Source organism: Elaeis guineensis, chromosome 11, assembly GCF_000442705.2.
Source record: "Elaeis guineensis isolate ETL-2024a chromosome 11, EG11, whole genome shotgun sequence".
NCBI lineage: Eukaryota > Viridiplantae > Streptophyta > Magnoliopsida > Arecales > Arecaceae > Elaeis > Elaeis guineensis.
Window position 1 is genome coordinate 93,514,209 of NC_026003.2, and position 8,014 is coordinate 93,522,222.

General features: G+C 36.6%; 1 long non-coding RNA gene across 1 annotated transcript; it reads left to right on the forward strand.

Moving 5' to 3' along the window:
* The first annotated feature begins 269 nt into the window (after positions 1 to 269).
* On the forward strand, positions 270 to 2,659 carry LOC140852483 (uncharacterized). The gene is made up of 3 exons (XR_012135369.1): positions 270 to 284; positions 2,113 to 2,408; positions 2,493 to 2,659. It is a non-coding gene; the product is annotated as an uncharacterized lncRNA (long non-coding RNA).
* The last annotated feature ends 5,355 nt before the right edge of the window (positions 2,660 to 8,014 follow it).

Consider the following 8,014-nt stretch of genomic DNA (forward strand, 5'->3'; position numbering starts at 1 on the left):
TAATCGGCTTACCATCTGCTTTTCCAGCATGGCTGAAGATGCAGTTGATGCAGCTATAAAGTCAGCCAAGTTGAACCCTACGAATGGCTGTGTGACCGACCACCTGCAAATTGTTGGTGGTTATGGATGGATCCTGCATCATTCACTGTAATCGCGCAGCAATATGTACGCATGAAGAAGACACATGGTGGGAAGGTTATTCCTGGGGTAATGGACAGTGCTATTGCCAAGCATCTATCTCAGCATATGGTACTATGGCTGAACGTGTGGCTACGATTGCTCAGGTCAGACTTCTTCCCTAGAAATCATTGTTGAGAATCTTCAGATGCAATAGTCAATGCAAATGTAAAATCTACGTATCATTGTTTTACCTGTTAATTATTGAGTTGTATAAAAATAAAAAATAACAACTTTGAGCTTTATCCCTAAATATACAGTAGAAAATTTAAATTATTGAGTGAAGAACACCTAATTTTGCCTTCAATAGACTTTCAAATGGCCAGTTATAAATTTTCTAATCAAAATTCATTCTCCATGTTGTTTCCTTGGATAATATTAAACTTCAGAGAAGATTCATGACCATTTATCATATGATGGGGGCTTAAACAACCATTGACGTTTGTTCGGACCAAGGAAAAAATCTTTGATATCTTTGCTCACTCATATCTCATCATAATTCTCAATGTCAGCTAATCTTATGATGGTTGCTTTATTTTAGTGGGCTAAGAATTGTTTTATAATGTTTGAACATTTATTTTCATGACTTAATGTTCTTTTTCTTTATCTAAATCTATTTTCTTTATTTTAAGATAATAAAACAACAATAAACTCAGGATATTAAATTAGCTTTATGTTTGGAAACTAGCCAATGAAGCATTTAATTTTGTTGGCAACCGTTGGAAGCATGGAATGGTTTCGAAAGAAGAGAATACTGTATTTGCGATGGAAGTCAGAGAAGGCAGGTCTCCAGTGGTGATAGTGAAAAGTTAAGATCTGTGTAACAAGCATTCAAGGTTGTTGTAGTGAAACAATTGATTGTCAATTGACATCAAAGTCCACATTCAGTCCACTAGAAGAACCTGCCATAGAGGGAGGTGCTATAGTTCTGTCATTTGGGGATGATAAAATTTCTGGTTACTATGATGAGAATAAGTAAATAATAATTGCAATAGTGAAGGAAAATTCTGGAGAAATACCATTATGAAACTAATAGTTGTAAAATAGACATACAATCTTATGTGCGTATCTATGTGAATGATGAATGTATGGATGGCGAGAGGGTGGGTATTGGTTGATAGGCCATTACCTGTACCCACCCTGCAATTGGGAACCACGTATCTATACGACCTCCATACCAGCCTTAGGCAGAGCGAGACGGATGAGTTATATGGGATGGATTTGGATAGGTCAGGGTGGGTAAAGTTGTGAGAAATCATTTTCTTGCATACAAATCAAACAAACAAAAATATAATATAAAAGTAAATCTCACTACTTCACATAATATTAAATAAAATAGGAGTTAAGATGTAGAACATAACAAAACAAATTTTCAACAATAATGAAAATAGCAAACAAAGATATTTTTCTTGAGGAAGTCGAATGTCATATAAGCTAAGAAAGGTAATTAAGTAAAAAAGTGAACAACTAAGCATATATCTTGTAACTTTCATATGATTAATCTTTCTCATGATCAATCACAATACTTTTTTCTCCATTATTATTATAAATATCATAATCATTAAGGCTTATATATAAATGGGGTCGGGTTCAAGGCGGGCACTTCCATTATCTGTACCCACCTCAGATCTACCACAAGATTTAGAATAATTAAAACCTACAATAATGAAATACAGGCCCATGGTGGTCGGAGGAAGAGAAAGCTTGCTTTCATGGGGATATGGGCTTTCAATACATATTAGTGGTCAAGCAGTATTCATGATGTTAAACCAGATTGGTGGAAACCATTAGTTGGTTAAGATCATAGTTTTGGTTATCTGCATATGCTTCCATTTGTGGATAATCCACATGCTTAAGGTGTGTGAAGTCTCAGAGCAAACTTGTTTGGACTCATGATTTCTTCAAGTAATCTCCCTAATTTTTCTGTTTTTGCAGAATGAGAATCTAGGGAAGCGGCTTGCACATGGATATCTATTTCTGGAGCTGAGGTTGCATACTGTGCTCGGCATGAGTACTGTGCATCTGCTATTGATTTCCTTGCCAGGAGGTCTCGGCTTGCTTTTCTTGACACTGATGCAGCAGGGCGAGCATTGCCGCGTGTTATCAAGATTTTGGCTGATGAACACAGTGGGACAAGGCTAGACAGAAACTAGAGCTGCAGAAGGCTAAAGAATTCTTAGAAACCTTCAAGTCATCAAAAAACGCACAGTTCCATGATGGAAAACATACAGGTATGCACTATTGTATTTTGTAATTCCTTTTCTTAGTATTATTATCATCAGTACCTCATGGAGTACGGTCTTTTCTTTTGGTAGGGTCATGAGCTGAACAATGTTTGACAGCCAGCAATAACTTGTTAAAAGCCTCCCAGCAGAAATTAATTCCTCATGGAAGAAATTGGTATGAGAATAATCACAACTCATTTTGATATTCGAGAAACTAGAATTTGATTTACCTTTTTTGATGATATTTTCTAAGCATCCATCGGAGTTGTTTTGCTCTGGCCCTCCCAACATGTCAACCAAATAAAAGCTAATATATTATCATTTTTAGGTGCAAAGTTTCCATATTGATTTGAGCTGAACCTATTTGGTATTTTGTCATCTCACATTAGGAAAATATACATCTAGCATGCTCTTGGCAATCCTGTGTATATTCTCTACCAGAATAATCTCCTTCCTTTCGGTGCCACATGGCATGAAAAAATGGAACTTGGCGAATTGGTACAGTTGCTAATGGCATAGCTAATTCGCTTTTCTTCGAGCCAATCATGATGTAGCTCCTCATTCATTGACTTAGATGAAAGGGAACCAAGTTCACCTTCATGAGATTGAGAGAATCGCAGATATGCTAGTGGACAGTTTGCTTACAAGAATTGCCTACTGTAGATTTAGGTCCAAATTTGAGCCCAACTCTTTTAGGCCAATTTGGTAGCTGGACCAGAATGGAGTTGAGCAATACGGTTGCTACTAATAAAATTTTAAAACATAGACTTCTCGTAGTTATGTACTTTTGTCACCTAACTACTAATAAAATTTTAGAAATTTGGTGTAAGAGCATTATTAAATTACGAGTTACCAATTTCGTGTTGTTTCCAAAAAGCTGACCATCGATTTCTGGCAAACTGATTGTATGGTCACCAAATTTTGTTTCTACTTAAAGTGCCCAGATGATGTTGCTGGTACCAAAACATCCTGTTTTAGTTCTTTAATGCATTGCCATTTGGCTTGTTTGTATGTTGAAAAATAGATTGTTATTATGCTTGATGGAAAAACTAGGTGAAGAATTCACATGACAATATTGTAGGCTTAGGGTTGCCTTGTAAATCATCTGTTCTGTATATTTAAAATCCATAGGATCATTGGTGAAGGAAATTTATTCAACATACCTAAATAAATCCTCTTGATAATCCGTCGTAAATTTATCCATGTCATTAGTTTTCACTATATATCCCTTGCTTCTTGGAGCATGGTGGACAGATTGATGTTCATTCTAAGATAATTGGTAATGACTCAACCAAGCACAAATGCCTTTTGTTCTAGAGAGATTAAAATATGTAGATTATAGACCATTTGGCTGGAACTCCTGCACCCAGAAGAGCCGTACTCTCGGGTTAGATTATCCACGCCTGATTCCCTTTTTATCATGTATAGAACATTTTCCAACAAGTCTATACTCACAGGATGTCTTCTTTTCTAGAATCCAATACGATCGAAACGAAACAAGTCTCCCATATGAACCCAACACATGTTTATATGAGCCTTCTAGAATCCAATATCTTTTCTGGAGCCTTGTTAAAATGAGGCTTTAATTTCCTCTTTGAAGGTATGTAAAACCAAAAAAAAATGATTGTTTTATCTGTTAATGTTTGAACGTCTCGTTCGTTGCCATAAAAAAATTGAAATAAAAACAAATTAGTGAAAAAAAAAAAGAACAGAAAAGAAAGTAAAAGGGAAAAAAGTATTTTCTCATGTTTGGTGGATATGAGAAAATTTTGAAGAAGGATGTTAAGATATAATTTAGTTATCTGGAACCGATTGCTTTCTTGTTCTTTTTCTCTTAATCGCTTCCATTTGGAAAAATTTGATCCTTTATCTTCTCTTGACTTTCTGTCCTTGAATTTTCTTTTACAATCAAACAAACAGAAAAAAGATTCCTCCCTAACAAATCTTTTTTTGCTTCACTTTCTCATCAACCAAAACAGAGCTTTCTTGCTTCTCCTACATCCATGGTTGTTTATAAAAAACTAAACAGCATTTTTTCTTTTTTAAGAGGACAGATAGCATCTTTTTCAATCTCCCCAAGATCATGTGGACTAGAACCATCACTGGTAGTTTGTATTTTGTGTTACATACCAACCTGCCGAGACGACCCATGGCCCTATCTCCTTCATACAGTATTTAACAAGATTTACGCAATCATCATTCGTTCAGCCTCTTTTAAAAAAAAAAAAAAAAAGAAAAAAGAGGGCGTAGCCCAACTATATTTTATTAAGAATGAAAAAAATAAATAAGAATCTTCTTAGAGCCGTCAAAACAGGCTCCGGGATGGCCGGCCTTCACTGGCCGGGCCTATTAGGCCGAGCCAAAAAAGTTGTTTTGATAAACAGGCCATCAAATAGCCAATTCAATCATAGTCCTTATAAATGAAAGACCTAAACGGACGGCCCCTATAATTCACCAAAAAATTAAAATAATTAAAAAAATTAAAAAACTCTCAAACATAATACTTCATCAAATAAATAAATAAAATCAATCCCTACATCAAATTTTAAAACACCAGAAGTAAATATGAAATAACTAAAAAAAATTGTAATAATATCATAATTTCGATTCTCTATAAAAAAAAACACCACAAACTAATTAAATTCTATAAAATCAAAAAAACCAAATAATAAATATTGTTTAAATAATATTAATCCAATCATTGAATTTCAATACCTATTTTTAATTAAAATATTTTAGATAATTTTTAATTAAACATTAAGAAAAAAAAAGTTCGGAGCTTAACAAAAAGTCAATCAATGACTGACTTTAATATTAAACTTTTTTTTAACATTTAACAATTTGTATAATTATATTATTTTTTTTAAATAAACGGGCTGACCTGCGGGCTAGACAGCCCGGTCCTTTACACATGGGGCCATAAACGGGCCAGGCTAAAGAGCCTTTTATTGAATGGGCTGCCAAAATATTAGTCAGCCTACCATTAGAGTCTAAATGGGCCGGCTCGTGGGCCACGGCCCATTTGGACGGCTATGGATCTCCCTCGGCTGAGAAAGGGGAAAGGACATCAGTTACAGCATAACAAGTTCTCCAACTTATCCCAGCTTACCAACTTGCTGGAATTACAGAACTCTCCATTCCTTTACAAAAGTTACAGCATTCTGTTGAGGAGAATGTTCTTAGTGGTGGCCTTCTTTAGGAATATGCGGTTGTTTTTCTCTTGCCATGGGCACCAACAAGTACTTGCAAGTAGTGCAGGAACCGGCATCTTCATTCAATCCACGGTGATCATAATGATGGTACGCGTGCTCTAATTACAGCTCTAAGCTTCAAATATTTCCAATGGCAGCAGAGGCTTTTGACGTTCTCCGGCTAGCAGCTCCTGCAAAGCAGAATCGAAAGAGCTTCAAAGTCCACACTGATTCAAGAATTTGCACAGCAAACTAACTGAAGACTGCTTAGAAGTTGATGTTTGAGGACGGCGTATCCATACTCATTCAAAGAAAAAACCTACAAAATATCCATCATCTCAGTCCACTTCTACTGCTGTTTCAATGTGATCTTCTTAACCGGATTTTTGATCCTCTGCTCCAACAATCAGCTACAGCTGTCTTCCTAGGCTTCATTTGATATGGGAAGTGGGATGATGTTCCCCAAAGTGGGGTTTATCCTGCCAAATAGCCAAGAGCACTCGGGAATGGGAAAAACTTATCCTCTCCAATAAATACACCAAAAGTGAAAAGGTAATTTTATAAAATCTAAATTATTACAAAAATAGATGCACTCATTGATTTTCTGTACCTATCCCTCCGATCAAATGCCAAAAAAGATTTGTCTAATTGAATAATTTACCACTTTTATAATGCAAGGGATATCTCTTTAAAACTTATCCTCACTATCAAAAGCTGCCTTTGAAATTGCCAATTCATATAAAGCTAAAACTAGAGAGCAGACCATGGCATCACTGACCAAGGTATCTTCTCAGAACCGTCGTAGATCTTCCATTACCAAGTTGACCTTTTCTACAGTACACCGAATAACATTCAAGTCCTTTTACCTCCTTGTATCCTTGACTATCCAATCTAACATGGATGACTTTGATTTATCCATCTAAATCCATCGATGATGACCGGTTGTAGCTGGTTTTATACATGGCTGGTGCGATAAATATGTTGAACATCAAAAGAGTTTTGAAATGAAGTTGCTCTATAATTACATTGAACTTGAGGGGCATTTTGCAAGCCCCTTCTTTCCCCTTAACTGGTTGTAGCCTCAGGAGCTTGTTCTCTCTCATTCCCTTTCACCGCCATGTCAAAGCTCAAGAATTCCACAACCAGAATCCAGTCCGGCTCCAAGGGTGGTACCCAAAGTGGGCAAACCTCCACTTGGTCTATGACTACATGCCCAATGGTAACCATTTTTGTAATAAAATAACAAAAGAAGAAGGCTGATAACCTATAGATAATCTACCAGTAACTTACTAGCAATAACTTATTGGACGATCCAGATATCTCCTTGTTTTTTAAAAAATAAAAAATAAGCACCATACCAGTCTCAATTCTGAAAAAAAAGTGAACTTTTGTTATGTGAGTATCTTAACTATTGCCGCAAGGCTCCGGTGAGATGCTGACATGGTTGGAGTTGGTCGTCGATCGGGATTTGTGACATCAGAGTCTTATGGCAACAGACTAATACTAGAAGAAGGGTCCAAGCTCCTTTGAGAGAAGGAAAAGCATGGTGCGGACGAGAGCATAAAACTCTGCAGTCTCCCATCAACAATCGATCCATCGCAGCTGAAGTAGTGCCGCCCATGGATTCATTGTAGTGCAACCTCTGACCACAATAAATCCATCACCGTTCGAAGCCCTAGCCCATCAGATCTAGGCACTGACTGATGCTATACAGTGTTTCAACAAGTGATGAAGCAGCAACAGCAACATGAGGAACCAAATCCTCTAACAATTCTCTCTCATCTTAGTCAGTGATCTTGTTGCTAGAGTCCGAGATCCATGCTCCAGTGGCACTCTCACCACTCCACCATTGTTCCTGTTCATTTGCCTTCAGGTCGAATCCTGAGGGAAGGAGCATAATAGAAAAGCTCTTTCTCCATCGATGATTCGGTTCTAGTCTACTCTCCTAAGCCCAAGAGGTCCCGATGGGAGGAGAAGCTTAAGAAGAGAGTCCAGAACATTGAGCATCTTCTCGGCAAAGTCCAGATTGGGCCTCACAGGAGCTGTGACAGCTTCGACTTCAACTCTAGACCACCATTCACCTAGGCCATCATGGAGGAATCGATCCTGAGTCAGTTTAAAGTATCTCAACTAGAGCTGTATGTGAAGGGAAGCGTAGCGATTTTGTACATATATTTTTAAAATTTTACAGCAGAACATATATAGATTAAATAATTTAATCTACAATGCATACATAGATCAAATCTAAAACTATCATACAGGATCTATGATATGAATTAATATGCATATATGTAAATCTAAAATCTAAAATTCAGCAAGTATAAATCATATCTATATATAATTAGATCATATTTAAATATGAATAGAGTTCAAAACTCTATATCTGAGCACGGATAGCAGATCACCGCATCCAAAATTTAT